The sequence below is a fragment of the Dioscorea cayenensis genome, chromosome 10, assembly GCF_009730915.1.
Source record: "Dioscorea cayenensis subsp. rotundata cultivar TDr96_F1 chromosome 10, TDr96_F1_v2_PseudoChromosome.rev07_lg8_w22 25.fasta, whole genome shotgun sequence".
NCBI lineage: Eukaryota > Viridiplantae > Streptophyta > Magnoliopsida > Dioscoreales > Dioscoreaceae > Dioscorea > Dioscorea cayenensis.
Genome location: NC_052480.1, coordinates 20157823 through 20176341, shown reverse-complemented (window position 1 = coordinate 20176341; position 18519 = coordinate 20157823).

Sequence of the window (18519 nt, the reverse complement as noted above, 5' to 3'; positions counted from 1 at the left end):
GAAAGCTTTTCTTCTCTTAGCAAACTTATATTGTGAAAGTCTTTCAATATTTTAATGTAAATATTGCTAAGCTTGTAATTATTTTATTTGCTATTCATTTCAAGTTATTTGTTGATCCATGCCAACTAAAATAGATAAAGATATTGAGCATATATCAAGTCGTTCTTATTTGATTACTATGGGAGATCTATCATGTATGCTATAGTGTGCACTTGGCCTGATGTTTCACATATACTGATACACCCTTTGCCCATTAAACCACCATTGCATGGGACATATGAAATAGTAAAGTGTGCCCGAAGGTCAGATAGTCAAATCCACAGGGAACAATACTCTTAGTACTAATTGTTCTTCTATTATATATCTAGCTGATAAAATTGAGTAATGTTACTAAATATAATGAGGAAGACAAGAATCGGGAGACTAGATGATGAATAGAGAGTAAAATCAAGAGAATAAGATAGTACATTAGACACAATCCTCTCAAGGCATCTATGTGATTGATTTTCTATATTGGCTATTGATTGAGCAATCTTCAACTATGGAGACTCTTAAAGGAGTTTGAACCCTTTAGTCTAGGTGATCAAACCTTAATCCTATAATGTAATACTGATTGCCTCATAATTGCATTAAAATGCTCGGAGAATCCCACTATTAGATTTAACCCTAATTTGAAAAGTTCTACATTATACAACGATACCTATTTTTAGGCATGCACTCAACCTCTACCTCCTATGTGTGACCTAACATGTTTGATTTCTTAATCCTATTCATGACAATCTAATATGAGATTAGGGATTTCTCACTAGTAATTACAAGTATGAAGCAATAGAGGAGATTCTCAAGAAAACTCAAAACCAATATACTAGAAGGAAATAAAATACAAATAGTTATGAGATTCATGGTTAGAGGAACCAATGAAGATTTAGCCTCTCATAGTATAGAGAATCCTAATACATCCCAATACAAGAGAAAATATTGAAAGCATTATTGAAACTTCCTCAAACTTATCTACAAGTGGATGATGATGAAGACTCCCGAATTGGAGATGGCAATACCGTCAATCTTAAGCTCGAAGAGCAGAAGGAGCGGCACCAACTCGTCTTTGATAATTGTTTGTCTTCAACCTTCAATCGAGACCCTAACCGTCAATGAAGATCTCACCTAAAAAGTACCCCATAAAATTTAGTTGTTGGGTTTTATATTGCAAGTAGAAAGATAGTGAACAATCGTACTTTGGGTATGTGACATATGCTAATTTCTGGTGGTCTCTAGGACTCTATTCTGCTCAAAAATTTGGCATCCAGATATTTGCATGGCCAATGAGCATGTCTGTGATTATTAAGCACAGTTGTGCACTAGGCACAAGAACCGTACTTAGGTTGTGCTCTTCAATTTCTCCTTTCTAATGCTTAGCACACCCTAAACACACACATGATGAGGTTGTTCGTTTCTCAAGAATAATCCTTTTGTGCTTGTTCCGCTTAGAATTGTGTTAGTTTTATTCCTTTTTGTCCCAAAACCTATTTACATACACATTAAGCACAACATACCCTTATTTATGAATTGTACAAATTTACTAGTTAGGTTATTTTAGTGGTGTTGATTTGACACAAGTAAGGTAATTATTGGATTTTATCATTAACAAATAAAATATTTGTAGCATTTTTGCATGTTTTAACTTATATCAAAGATGCACAGCTATTTGCTCCGATGTGACACATTTTATATATGTAAATTCATTTTTGAAATATCTCTTTGTTTTATGTATTTATATTTTTTATTATTTTTCTTTTTGATGCATCGGTGAGCTCAATAGTGTGCAAGCTTTTATAATTAGGAAGATCATGTAACAGACAAGTTCATCTATGTGCAAGAAAGTGTTGTCAATAAGCACCCAACAATTGAATTTTTATTGTCAACAAAAATAATATAAAAGAAAAGCTATGTGTATACATATGTGTGGAATTTTGTATTAACATGGATTAACAAAAAATAAACTAATTAAAATTAAATAATAATTGAAAAAGTCATAGAATTAAATTATAATTTAAAAATATCTAAAAATTTGTAGACGATTTTTTTCATTTATTATAAAAATAAAATGATTACTTATTTGAGCTAATACTAAAATAAAAGTCTACAAAGTTGTACACCATGTATAATTTTTTATTTATTTAAAATAATTAAAAATTAATTTTTCAAAAGATCTGATAAATTGATGGTAAATAATAACGCTCTTTCAACCAATATGAGAAATTATTTATCATAAATGCACTAAAATGTTTTTAAAAAATGCCTAATTAGAGTGAAATAATTATAGTACATCAACCAATTTGATTTAGAATCAAATTAGTGGGCATCATTCCCTTTAGATAAAAAAAAACTACTTTTACAACTATTGAAAGACTTCTTTTGAACATAAGTAAAATAGGAGTTTTTTAAAAAATAATATAATACACACACACACACACACACACACACACACACACACACACACATATATATATATATGTGTGTGTGTGTGTATGTATGTATGTTACCCCCGGTTATTGTTGTATGTAGATATATGGCCTTCTAGTGCAAGAGGGTGCTCAAGCCCACCCTGCGATTATTGTTGTAAATAGATATATGGCATGCCCTAGAAAACAACACTAATAAATAGTAAATTAGATTTTGAGATGTTTAAAGGTGCTACAAATGTTGGCTAACATTTTGACAATATAAAGATGAGCATTTAATTATTGGCCATGTAGACTCATATTTTATCTGAGATTTAAACAAAAGGAGACTTTCGACAATATTTACTATTTCTTGTAATGCTATCAATTGGAAGATAAATATTCTAAGCTATAGTTGCTTTATCTACCATAGAAGATGACAAGTATATGGATTTAGAAGAAGAAAATAAGTTTTATAGTTGTAGTGGTTACATGGTATGATTAGTGATCTTAGGATGATTTAGAAAAAGACAAGTGTTCTCTAATAGCCAAACAATACCCATTTTACAAATTACCAAATATACCATGAGTGATTGAGTTACTGCAAAAAAATTTACTATTTTGCAATGGTCAAATCCATTGCAATCCCGTTGCAGCTATACATTTTGTAACGGTTTTGCAAAGGATTAATGCCATTGCTATTTTGCTCATAGCAAATTTTTGCAACGAGAACTAATCCGTTGCAAAATGTTTGCAACGGATTGGCAACACTTTTGCAGCAGATTAGCATTAGATCAGTTGTAAACATATTATAAATTGGTAATGGAATTATAACAGACTTCCAACCATTCCATTGCAAAGTCTGTTACAAGTGGGTTGCAAATTTGTAAGGGATTTGCAACAGATCTTTTGATCCCAGACAAATCCATTGCAAATGTGTTGCAAATTGATAATAGATTTGCAATGGATTTCCTAAATATGTGCCAATTCTTTGCAAAGAGGTTGCAAATTTGCAACAACTTTGCAATGGGTCCATAACAAGTCCCTTGCAAAGTGGTTACAAAATATGTAACAGATTTGCAACAGATCCATAAACATGTCCCTTGCAAATTGGTTACAAATTTGAAATAGATTGCAATGGATCCAGAACAAGTCCCTTACAAATCTGTTACAAATTTGAAATAGATTTGGAATAACATTTTGGATCAACCACTAATCCAATACAAATTCACTAATACCCTATTATCATGTATATTAATGAATTCTAACATTATTATCTTAATAAAATATAGCACACACAAATTCTATTGCATTTAACAAAATATAACATAGTAATAAAAAGTAGTCATAGTAACATGCATAAAACAAAAAAAACATATAGTAGTAGTAATGTGCATAAAGACAAGTAAAAATAAATATAATACTAGTAATATCCACAAAAGCAAATGAAAATACTCATGCAATAACTATAGGTCATCATCATCATCATCATCCTTGTCCTCCTAAGGTTGTGATGTTTGGCCTAGTCCAGACTACATCATTATTCGCATGCACTCCCACTCACGTCGCATCTGTCTCATCATCTTCTAGTTCTGCTATAGCAAACTTTGGTTTTTCTCTTCCAAATCTATCATTTTCTTTTTCATTCTGTCCATCTCAGACACAATCTCTGGGTGGGGACCATAGATGCTGAAGGTAGTGGCGGAGCTGATGTAGCACCACTACACAATGACTCTTGATACAAGCTTAATGCATGAGAACCAAGACCATAAACTCTCTTCTTTTTTTCTCCACCAGAAGCCTCAAAGTACACGGCATCCATATCAAGCGGTGAAGGTTGTGAGACATCTGATAATGTTTGAGAAGCAATCTCAACCATATTCTGCATAACATCCTATAATTAATTATAATAACGTTAATTACAGCATGTATGAAATAATCTACACATAAATAAAATAATATGTGATAAATTTTGAAAATTACATAAACCGCTTGTGCTCGTGAATCAACACCTTTGCCTTCTTTATTCACATGAGTCTTGCAGAAGATATCAAATGCAATAGGTGTCCTCTGAAGTGAGTTACTCTAATAAAACAAAATCATAAAAAATTATAAGTTTACTTAATAAGGACAATGTAAAACTTTAAAATTAAACCATGATATTTTTTTGAATGCTAAAAGGAAAAAACTCAAATAAATTTTAAAATATTTACCAAGTCCATAGCATGCTAAACAAATGACTTAGAGCCTCCTAGATGCCTACTAATTCCACACCTGTTGCCTCCTGTCTCAGAACATCGATTAAAGGAGGCTTGCGTGGACTTATGCTTGAACTCTTATTTATTCCAATGCTCCAACCACTTGTTCCAAATTTCATCTTCAATCCAAACAGGCTTCTTACCGGTCTTCTTGTAAGACTTGTGCCACCTACATAAATTCCGACTATAATGGCCTCAACAGACCTTTTCCCAAACTGCTTTAATAGCATTCTCTTCTTCTATGGGCCAATAATAATGTTTTAGCAAAAATCAAAACTATAAAAATTAAAATTTAGTTTATTAATACGAAAACCAATAAGAACTACAAATAAATTAATGCAACAAAAATAATATTACAATTACTAAAATTTTACTACACAAATTAAAACATAATTATACCTTAAACTCTCTCCAATAAAAATCATGTGCGTGCTTATCAATTTTGGACCATGTGCATCCTTTTTTATACTGCCTCTCCTTCATTTTGTTAGTAATAAATTTAGAAATGGCATGACGGTGCGGCATAAACCTAAATCATCATACAATGAATGTTAATGAAGATTTGTATAATTTTAAAATACAAAAATGTGCATCTAAATGATTTATATTTAATTTTTTGCTTTCTTGACATAAATTCTTTTACCTGTCAAACAAAACATAAATACAAAGCCGGCGTGAAAAGCCACCGTCACCTGTAGATGCACCCTCACTAGGAGCAAACATAGTTGAAGGGGATGCTGCCATAGTAGGTGCATTAGTAGCTAGAGTAGTACTTGTAGGAGGAGGCACAGAAGTTGTAGTAAGAGCAACAGTAGATGGTATAAAGATAGGAGCAGGAGTAGTGGTACGAACAGTAGGAGTAGGGGGGCAGTGTCGCTCTATACAACAATAGCTGAAGATGGATGCCCCTATGGACTCTGCCTAAGATGTCGGAATATTACTTCGTCCCTGACGAATGGAAGAACAATTTTTCCCAGCCATATCTATAAAAAAATATAAACTCAACACTAACAATACAAATTCAAAATATAAAACTGTCAAGCATTTGCAACAATGTAAAAACTTTAAACAAATGCATCCTACTTGTAGTCCTTGCAATGTGAAATGAAAAAACTAGTTTACACATCACATTATATTTTAGTATTCATCTTCATCATGAAAAGCATCTACATCGTCTTCCTTTTCTTCATCTTCATCATCTTCTTCTCTCACTTCTCCTTCTTGACTTATGTCTTTATCAATATCTATACCATCAGTTTCAATGAATGCACCATTGGAAGAATTTAGAGATACTTCTTCATCATGATTTTCAATTTCATGAACTTGTACTTTATCTTCTTGAAAAGCATTACAAATTGATGATGCTTGTGTACCAATACCTCAACAATAGATCTTACCTTAATTGCAGAAACCACCAACCAATCATTATAAGATTTTCTTAATGAAGGATATGGTGAGTAAAAAACTTGTGCAGCTTGAGTTGCAAGAATAAATGGTTCGTATTTGTTAAATGTTTTATTCTTATGAACATCAATGAGCTTATATTGTGGGTGAATCCTGGTACCGATTCATAGTGTCGGATCAAACCAGGTGCATTTAAATAATACGGCCTATTTCATTGGTCATCCTTCATACTCCAACTTCACCACCTCGACTAACTTCCCAAAATACTTAAGCTCACTAGCACATAAATTGGATCCCTTAATGCATACTCCACTTTTCATTATGCTCTTAGAATATCCACTATATTTTGTATGGAATTTGTAGCCATTTACACAATAACCATTGTATGTTTTAACCTTATGCATTGGTTTGGAGGCATGGCATTTTAACCATGCATTCATGATCCCTGAAATAGGATGGTGTGCCTATGTATTAGATAAAAACATAAACATGCCAAGTTATTAATAGACAATAAAAATTTTATATGCTTTTGATATGATTAGGTTGGGCCACTCACATAATTATCAAACCACAAAGCAAATTCTGTTTCCAACAGATGATCAACTTCATGATCTTGAATATTAGGTTGATTTTTCCTTACCCATTCTTCATATTGTTTGAATTGAAGTAAATAAACTAGATCATAAATGTGAGTTATTAGGATCAATTGAAAATGAAGCAGTACAATATATTATTATGACTTACTTGATGTATGGCTGAACTTCATCGCAGTTTAATAAAACATATGTCCTAGAAGCATGATATTCCTTCTCATCTAAACATCTTGTTTTTGTGGACCCAAATGCCTATCAGATGGTTTAAAAATTGAAAGAATTCCAGGATATTCTTGCATATCAAAATTAATATTGTCATCGTTCCTTCCCACTTTTCGATATCTTATGTAAATATGTGAGTCAAAGTAATGTGCACAAAATGATGATATTTATTCCACAAGGTATGCATTACAAATTGATCCTTCAACATGAGCTTTATTTTTCATGTTATTCTTCAATCTACGTAGATACCTGTATTTTATAAAGTTTAAAATTATATATGACTACAATTAAATATTTACAAATTTCATAGGAATTAAAAAAAATCATATTTATACCTTTCAAAGGGATACATCCATCTATGTTGTACCAGTCTAGCAATTCTTACTTCATAGGCTAAGTGAAGTGGGAGATGTTCCATGCAATCAAAGATGCTTGAGGAAATATTCTCTCAAGCTTACACAAAATAATTGGGATTTCCCATTCCAATCTTTGCATATTCTCATCTTTAATGACTCTAGCAGTGAGATCTTTTAAAAAATGCTCAACTCTGTCAATGCTTCCCATATATTTGGTGGAAGTAGCTCTCGAAATGCAATGGGTATCAATCGTTGCTTGAAAACATGGCAATCATGGCTTTTCATCCCAAACAATTTCAATCTGTGTTGGTCCACACATCTACCCATATTTGAGACATACCCATCTAAAAATTTAAGCTCCTTCAACCAATTGCATAATTCTTCTTTTCGTTTTCAATCAAGAATGTAACATGCCTTTGGAAACCTCTTTGTTCTTTCATCCATATGTAACTCAGGCCTATCACAAAATTCCTTCAAATCTTCTCTGGATTTTGCATTGTTTTTGATTTGCGAGACACATTCATCACAGTGTTAAAAATATTATAAAAGCAATTCTTCTCAATGTGCATGACATCCAAGTTGTGCCTAATGAGGTTTGTCTTCAAATAAGGCAAATCCCAAAATATACTTCTTTTCTTCCATCCACATTTGTTACAATGCTTTTAAATATCAGAATTTATTTCCTCTCCATCTATTTCTGTGACCTTTTGAAACCCGAAGCTCTCAATTTCTTCAAGTATTTGAACTCCAGATTTCACTTGAGGTGTATCTTTCTTTACTGAATTTCCCTTCAGGAACCACTTCTTGTTCCTTCGGTAAGGATGATTTGGCGGTAAAAACTTACTATGATTATTAAACCATGATGTCTATCAACCTTTTGTCAGAGTGAAAACATCTGAATCTTCCATGCAGTATGGGCAGGCTAGTTTTCCCGCTGTACTCCAGCCAGATAACATTGAGTAAGCTAAGAAATCACTGATTGTCCACATCAATGCAGCTCTCATCCTAAAATTTTTTTTGATCGCGACATCATAAGTCTCCACCCCAATCTCCCACAAATCTTTTAGCTTAGATATTAAAGGTTGTAGAAACACATCTAATCTGTCCTTTGGGTTTAATAGACCTAGAACAATTATAGAGAGGAACATGTACCATCTTTCATGCACATTCAAGGAGGTAAATTGTATGGTGTGACTATCACTGGCCATGATGAGTATTGTTGACCAGATTGCCCGAATGGTTGGAACCCATCTATGCATAAACCCAATCTGACATTCCTACATTCTGATACAAATGATGGGTGCATGTTATCAAAATGTTTCCATGCATGAGAATCTGAGCAATGCCGCATTACACCATCTTTTTCCATTTCATGTTCAAAATGCCATCTCATGTGCTTAGTAGTAGCATTAGATACATTTAACCTTTGAAGATGAGAGGTTAAGGGGAAGTAGAACATTTTCTTATATTGTACCATTGTTTTTCGGATACGAGAATCAGTTCTACTTCTCTTGTACCTATCATGGCTACATAATTTGCAACTTATCAATTCACTATCTTCACCCCAATACAACATACATGCTCTTTTACAACAATCAATCTGCTCAATTGGTAACCCCAAGCCTCTAACTAACTGCTTTGTTTCATAAAATCCATCAACCATAACATTATTACTTGGGAGGCATTCTTTCATCAATTTGCAAAAATCATCATATAATCTTTCAGAAAAATGATGTTATGCCTTCAAATTCATTAAGCGAGCAACAACAGATAATTTTGATATTCAATTAGGATTATTAAGCCATAGCTCTTGTTGTTCTGCTCTTAACATATCATAAATGTGTTGAATTGCTGGGGTCGGGTTGTCTTGAATATCATGTGATTGAAATGAAGGCCCTACAACATCATGAATCATTGTCCCAAATGCCGACAAATTCTCATCCTCAACATATTGCTCGAACACCTCTCCCACCACATGTCCTCTAAATATATCACCATCATTGCTTTCACCATGACGGATCCAGGTTTCATAATTCTCCATAAATCCATACTTAGCAATGTGCGCTTTAACAGTATCTTCATCCAAAAAATTGTGATTCCTACATTTCTTATGGTTGCATGGACATCTCATCAAATGACTATCAAGACAATTCGAGTGAGCCTTAGCAAACTCCACAAAAGAATTTACCACATCTATAAAAGTTGGATCAATTAATCCTCTTGTTCTCCTTTGATACATCCACTGTCGGTTGGGGCGCATATTTTGTATCTCGAAAGTAGCATTCACAAAGATGACAATGGAATGTATTAATCACACAAGAATTATAATTATAAGGAAGAACAACTAATATTCTTTTGGTTATGTGCATTACTTTTCAAACAATTTGCATCACCAAACTAAAAAACATTGATAGAAAGTCGATGAATATATATATAATGGATGCAAGACAATATATATATATATTGATATTAAAATTAAATAAAGCATAATAAAGCATTAATACCTTTTCAGACCATACTAAAAAACATTATCTACCTGAGCTGCATGTGTATCTTAATAATTTTATTGTTCAACTCTATAGTAAACAAGTGGCAATAATGCATGCAAATAGAAAGTTTACTTTAATAATAATAAGGTCAAGAACTTAGGAAATCTAACCCCCAAGCCTCTAACCCAGTACTTGACTTGTTCTTTTAATGCTTGATCTATAGTATAATATATATATATATATATATATATATATATATGCATTCTGAAATACTATAAATTCAGTGGCCGTAGTTGGTCTAACATTGAATAACATGTATAATGATTTAAACGGCTAGATTAGCATCAAAAGCTGTAAGCCTTTGTTATATATATATATTTGGTATTAAGTTAAGTTCCTAGTAATTCTTGATATATATCTAGTTTCCAAACTAGAGTGTGAAAGATGGGGCCATGCATTTGAAAATGGAGACAAATGGGAACCTGTTCAATGCTTATTATATAAAGACCAAAGAAAAGAAGCAAGTGGGCAAAATCCAAATGATCCCCACCCATGTTCTCAATAATAAATACTAATATTAAATATTGTAATAAGTACTAAATTCACTTTCATTCAATGACATTCTAGATTGCATATCATTTAAAAATTAATAGAGTGTAAATGCACACCATATACTTCAAGTATACATAATGATTACCTCAATAACTACTTCATGGAAACAGTATACTCATCCAGTCACCATAACCATGTCATATATTAAAAATTTTATCTCCATGGTTATTATCACATAACCATGTCCATTCTTGACCTATTATGGAACTCACCATCATGCTTTTCATGTCCTTCCTTCATTATAGTGAAAGATACATAACAAAATATCATGTATACTAGTCCTTGGTTACAGCATTATGCAAATTTGTTGTAGGTTAAAAGGGAAAAAATAGCTGCCACAAAGTTTTCGAAGAGACAGAGAGAGATCGAAGCACTAACCCAAAGAGAGAACCCGTGAGCTGAAGGCTAGCAGAATCGATGATGATGATGATGATGATGGCGATGTGATGGAGTCGTTGGCGTCGTCGGAGGAGATACGACCTTCTTCTTCTTCTTCTTCTTATTCTTCTTCTTCAATTGTTTCGTTTTCAAATGATGGTGCAAGAGACGTAATGATGGTGTTGTTGCTGGTGAAAAGCTTTGCCCAGGAACTTTCTCTAATGAAAGGGAAGGATGGATCAGCCGTGGCCTGTTGCATCAATTGGGTAGGTCACTTAGTTCACATCTTACATGTTTCATAGATGATCAACTTAATGAAGTAGGAAAAGATGTGATTAGAAATAAATGAACAGAACGAGCAAATGATACTTAAAAATGTGGGATTAAATTTGCTTCCAGGCAATCAACAAGACACATTTTCCTTTTACCTAAATTTCATTAAGAATGTTCTCATCCAGGATGTTGTTAGTTTTGGTGACTGAAAAGTACATGTAGATCATCTGTGCTGCTGGTTTTTCGGAGTCTGATAAGCCAGGGCAAAGATTGATATATTTAATGGTAATAATGGTATTCAAAGAGTGGGGATGGTTCAGGGCTTGGATACAATGTCTCATGCTCATTATCCTCCTTTTCCTTGACTTTTTATTTTTATTTTTTTTTGTTTTTAATTATTATTATTTTTATCATATGGATGTGATGGGGATAGGAGGAATTAGTTGATGGATGCTTTTCTGTAGATAGATTTTTGGTGAAATTTGTAATAAATGAAGATGGAGATTGTTTTGTTAGCTATTTGTATGTGGAGCTTTTTTGGAATTTGCTGGTCAAACAATTATGTGTATATATAAAGAGAGAAATATCAATGAATGTGTAATATAAATGATTTGGATTCATAGTGGGATTTTTACTGCAAGAGATTAGTACTTCTTAGATTCATGTTTTCTAAGTGCCAAGAGCAAAAGATGACCATGGTTCAAGTTAGTATATATACACCTAGGACAGAAACTAGACTGATTGGAAACAGTGGAATAGCAACAATAACATGAACTTGCTTCCTCAATAACAATATAGAATGGGATTCCATTTTAAACATAGGGCCTTAAAGAAAGGGAATCATCATGCCTGCTTTAAAGCACTTAGTATGAGCAGAATTTTCCAAATGAAAAACAAACAAGCAGGCAAATAGGAACCAATGCATTTTTATTGCCTCCTACGATAAATATAATAAGCAAAAAAGCAGATGCTGACTCTAGTTGGAATCATTCCAAAACATTAACAATCTCATTTTTGAGCGTTAACAAAGAGTAGCTTGAGCTTACAAGTGGAGGATGCTACTAAACTCTATTGCTGGTGCGTGATGGTAGTGTTGTTGCTGGTGCTTGATGGTGACACATGATGGTGGTGTTGTTGCTGGAGATGGTGGCGACGATGGGGGCGGAGAGTCGGCATCATGGTGGTGTTGTTGCTAGAGATGGTGGTGAAAAACTTTGCCCTAAAATTTGGTTAAAGTGAAAAGTGAAAAGTTGGACTAAATAAGAACTTGGGCCATGGGTTGGATTTGATCTAGGGCTTTGGGTTCTAATGTGGGGTTGGATAATAATATGTAAAACCTTTTGTAACTCTGCATGGTTTGATGAGTCATCCTATGGTCCTAATAAACAAATTAGGGTCATTTTTATTCTTATTTTAGATTTTGGTTTTATTTATTTATTTATTTAATTTTGGAGTGCATCATTGTCATTTTTATTTATTAATTGATTTTTTAATTATATAAATAACTGATTTGATATATATAATATATTTAAAACTATAATTTTATGGAAAAATTTATGTAGTGATGATGATGATGATATATATATATATATATATATATATATATATATATATATATATATATATATATATATATATATATATATATGTCACTTAAAGAATATATACATATGAAAAAGTTTAAATTTTTCAAAATTAAAAATGGATTTTTTTTTTATTTACATATATTTTTGTTAAATTTATATTTTTGGTTATACACCCTCATAAATTACATTGTGTATGATTATAAAGGTTTGTGGTGATAAATAAAATAGAAAAAATCTAATTTAATTTTTTAAGGGTGATATGAGATTTAATTTGGCTTTTTTTAATAATTCTCAAAAACATAAAGCATTTGCTAGTATATATACAATTAACAGTGAGTTGTACAAGAATATGACAAAATACGATTTCTCTTTTCACTGATTCAATAACGATTGAACATATCAGCATCGACACACAAGCAAAATAATAAATTAAAAAAAATCACTTGCTAAGAAACGGAGGACAATGAAAGTATAACATATGCTAAATAAGCATAATTTCATTTTAAGTATAATATGAAATTATTAAGGAAATATGGAAATAGTTATGGGACTAATAACCAAATTTAATACTTAATTGTGAAAATACTCATGTGATTATTATTTTAATATATATCTTAAATTTATCAATTTTTGAAAAAAAAAATGAAATAACTTAGTATTCTATATTATCATTAATTAAATTTAGAATATCTTAGTAGGTATATTTATATATATCTCAAAAGACGGTATTGTAAGGCATCATCATTATATCCAAATTTTGACATAAAGTATACTTAATAACTCTAAAAATTATATAATATAAACAAAAAAATTTTAAAAATCATATAAATTAAAATACATAGCAACTTTATTAAAATTCTGTTGCAACTTTGTAATGTCATAATTCCATTGAAAGTACTGTTACAAATTTGCAATGGAACTTTGCAATTGAATCATTCTGTTGCAAATTCTTGTTGTAAAATTGTAATGCCTTTGTATACATTGTCAGTCCGTTGCAAAGTTATTGCAAAATTTTTCCCGCGCACTTCCCTCCATATTTTTGTAATGGAAATTTATGCCATTACCAATCCGTTGCAAACCTGTCCCAAAGTAAGTTGCAAATCCGTTTCAAAATCACTCTCACTATTTTTGCAACAAATGTTTTTGGCTCGTTGCAAAATCAGTTGCAAATATTCAATGCCATTGCAAAGCTATTCCAAGTCTGTTGCAAAATTGCAACAAAATTCATCGGTTGCAAATATCCGTTGCAAATTTGTAATTTTTTTGTAGTAAGTGAATAAGACACATTGATGTTAGATATCACCTTATTTGGGAATTATATCACAAGAAGTTGTAATGTTACCCAAAAAAAAAAACATCAACATATAATAATCCAACAAATTTGATAACCCAACATAATTCTAGTTAGGAACAGGGACGAAACCAGGACTTAGTGATTGGGGAGGGTGAAGGCATAATGTCAAAAAAAATATATTTCAGTCAACATAACAATTGTATTAATCGATACAAAATAGTGCGATATTGTGACATTTAATTAAAACATTCACAAAAAAACATTTATCTATGCACACTAGAGCTAGAACTGCCATCTGTACGACACATGCTACTCAAAGGAGGTAACTGAATACGGTGAGTTTGCATTTTTTTAAAAACATTGTAGAATCGCCTCATTGTCAATAGTTGCAAAAACCTCTTTCTCAATATAGACAATCATGCTATCGTTCATCCACACGTCTCCCATTTTTGTTGCGCAAGTCGGGTTTTCCACTATATTCATCAGCGAAAATACCCTCTCAACACTAGTCGTCATGAACTCGGTAAAAACCAATGCCAACTCAATAAGACGATAAACGAGTGGAAAAATAGTACATTTGCCAAGTATCAACCACCTTTTATAGCAAAAACCTCCCAAGTCCCCGACATTTGCAAAATCATCATCATGTCGCACATCATAAAAGAAAGTAGCAAGTTGATCCTCAAGTATCATACGTTCAGTCACTGAGAAGTCTTCAGGATACATCTCTGCAAGACGGAGTAGCTTATGGATGTTGAATTTAGAGGATCAAGGCATGATACCAAAAGAAGTAACTCCGTGCTAGCTTCAGGAAAGCGGTTGAGCATTTCTTGAGAAATCAAATCAATAACCTAACATTAAAATAAAATAGAGATTAATAAAAAGAATACATTAATGAGATTTATAAAACTATAATAAATACAAAAAATTAATTACCTCACAAAAAATCTCTACACGATAATGGTGAAAATAAGTAATGAATTGTCCTTCCCGCCTAGAACGACCACGAATTGGCATATTATCCTCCATATTAGGCACATTGACTGAGTTCTCCTTACAAAAAGAAGTAACTTCTCCCAAAAAATCCTCCCATCCTGTCTCCCTAAAGTGTTGAAGACGAGCTTTCACCGCTTCAATCAATCGCATAGCTTGAACAATATTTTGGTCCTTTTGTTGTAAAGCAAGTGACAACTCATTTGTCATCCCCAATAAACGCCTCATCAAGTACATCACAAATACATACTGGTAATTCTCCATTTTGTCAATCAAACTTGCCACTGTACCTCTATTATTAGTAGAAGTCCCATCATCATGCACATTTTGGAGTACCTCTAAAATTGAGGTCCACATAGAAATTAACCGGAGAATTGTAGTGTAATGCGATCCCCAACGAGTATCCCCTGGTCGTGCTAAACTGGATTCTTGATTTTTCCTTTACCACTAACTATCTCCACTTTCTCCAATTGCTCAACCAATCTATCATGATGATGTTGCCGAAGTTGATCTCTCCTTTTACATGATGCTCCAGTGGCATTAACAATCATATTAACATATTAGAAAAAATCACTCGCAATTCGATTCTCTTTAGCAACGGCAACAACCACTAATTGTAGTTGGTGAGCAAAACAATGTACATATCTTGCATATGGATTTTCTTTTAAAATAAGTGCTTTCAAACCATTGAATTCACCTCGCATATTTGAAGCCCCATCATATCCTTGCCCTCTCAACCTCGAAAGAGACAACTTGTGTCTAGCAAATAAACAATCAATGGCATTCTTTAAAGAAATTGCAGAGGTATCAGGCACATGAACCAATGCAAGGAATCGCTCTATCACATGTCCATTCTTATTCACATATCGTAAAACAACTCCCATTTGTTGCTTTATTGAAGCATCTCGGGCTTCATCAATCATAAGAGAAAAAAATTTATCCCCAATATCATCAACAATAACACATGTAATCTCCGTTGCACAAGCATTTGCCAACTCCTTTTGAATTTTTGGGGAAGTCAATTGATTGTTTCCAGGGGCATTTTGATTTATTGTCTTCCAAACTTCTTCATTTCGTAGGCTATACCATTCAAGCAACTCAAAAAATTGCCTTTGTTTAGTGAATTTGAGGACTTATCATTTCCACGGAAAGGTAAACCTTGCTTCAAGAGAAAATGAGTCACATCTAAAATTGCCGTCAACCGAATACGATATGCAACCTCCATCTCATGTGAATGTGTAGCCAACAAGTGTGACACACTTTGTCTTTGGGTTTGGAACCCTTGAAATTTTACTCTCGCATCATTATGCATGCTATTTATGGCACCAATATGTTCTACGAATTTTTCCAATGCTTTTTTCCAATTATTGAATCCCATTTTAGTGAATGCATCTTCTCCCATTCGGCTTCCTCTACTTGGCTTGAAAAGATAACACCAAAAACAAAAAGCCGCATCTTTTGTCATACTGTACTCCAACCATGGATGTTGTTTAAACCAAGCATCTTGAAAACTTCTCTTTTGTTTGCCATAATCTCTTTGTGGATAATTGTGGCCAATTGGTTGACATGGGCCTCTAGTCAAATACTCTCTTCTAACTTGATCTCTAATCCCAATATCAAAGTCTTCAATTGGTTTTCGTAATCCGGGGTCACTAACAATATCGTTGAAATTAAAATTTGTATTAATGTTCTCCTCACTTGATTTAGAGTCCAATGGTACTTTAGGAGTATTTGATGACTCTTCACTCCTTGGTCGTTTGATCAAAAATTTATCCATGATCTATAAAAAAAAATAAGTAAAAAAACTTTAATTATAGACTATGAAAAATAACAAGCAAAAAACGTTAATCATGACACAACTAACATCATTAGAAATTTAGAAGAATCAAACACAAAATTGTTTGAACATGGTAATGCTAATATTCATGCATCTAAATTGTTATTGAATCTATTTTGTTATGTGTCAATGAATATGAAACCTTTGGCAATTGGTATAAGTGTATAACTAGTCTTATTGAAGTCTATCTTATTATACATTTTGCTATATAGATTTAACACTAAACATTATTTAATTATACATATATGATATATACATTATGATATATATTAAAATTTGATATTCTCAACATTTTAACTCATTGAGGCATTTAATCAAACACATTGTGGGCATATTTATAAAAATGAAGTTTAACATTTATGTTCTATTTTTTCACCCATGAATTTTATACATTCATTCTCATTTCAAGGAGTAATACATTCATAATTCATTCTCATGTCATGCCAATAATAAAAATAATACTAATGTAAGTATGTAATATACTCACTATATTATCTCCAAGACTCTAGGAAAGTTAGACCCCAAAAGCCAAGTTACACAAACACAAGCCCAGGCTGCCCAGCTGCCCAGGCCCCAAGTACTCTAGCTTTTTATTTTTTTTTCCATTAATAATTATTAATGAAAAATTTGAACAAAAAGGAGTTGAAGTTGATAAATGGCCCTATATTAATTAATGTTGTGGCCTTGTGGGCCCACTCCACATGCCAAGCCACTCACTTTTCAATGTTTTCATTGTTTTCATCATCCAAACTTCAGCCTGCCTATTCGTGAGCTCCTGGTCATCTTCATCCTCATTCCTCATGGACCTCATGCTCATCCAAACTCCAAAGCTTCAAGTCTCCAAAGCTCATTGCTAGTCATCTCCCATCAATTGGTGCTGTCAAGAAAAGCTGCTTGTCGCCAGCCGGGAACGAGGTCGGGTTGCTCGGCCACCAAGGGGGGCTGGCCGTCCTCCAAGGGGGGGGGCTGGTTTTGGGGTCTTCCGGCCACTCAAAGAAGACCACCGATGGCTAAGGGGGGGCTGAAGCCCCTGCTAGCCCCCCTAGTTCCGTCCCTGGTTAGGAAGTTGAAGTACCTATTGCCCATTTTTTCCGGTACATGTAGTGCTTATAGCTCCATTATGAAAGTATTTTGCCAAGTTAGACATTGAGATTTTATTCGTTTATTTATTTCTATGATATGAGAAATATAAATAAAAGGGAAGAGTTGTTGAGATGGTTTGAATTTACAATAATTTTTTCGGTGTTGTTGACTCATGATCTTACTTAAAAAACCTATGGCTTTGTGTATGGGCTTTTGTTTTGGAGTTAGTAAATAGTTTTTTTTAAGATAAAAAATATAAATTAAGAAATTGTGAAATATTTAAAATTGAATATATTATTTTTTGTGTATAATTTCTTTTGTGTACTACTTGTAGATGTACACTTTACAATTGATCTATGTAATTCTTTTGTGCAATTTTCTCTTGTTCTCTATCATATGTTTTTGTGAAAGTATATGTGCCGGAGGAATTTATTACTTATTTTCAACAAAAGAAATTTTGGCTAGGTAGTCATATATTTAGTATTGTCCATGTGTATTAATCTACATTAAGGACCTGTTTGGATGCATAGTAAATTTTTCTGTAGGAATTTTATTTCACAGGATTCAGAAATGATTCCTACGTAATTTATTGCAGGAAAAATTCCTACAGAATCAGTGTTTGGATGTGCGTAGGAATTTTTCTATACGAATTTTTAATTTTGAAAATAAAACTAGCCGTTAGAGTTTTAAAAAAAAACTA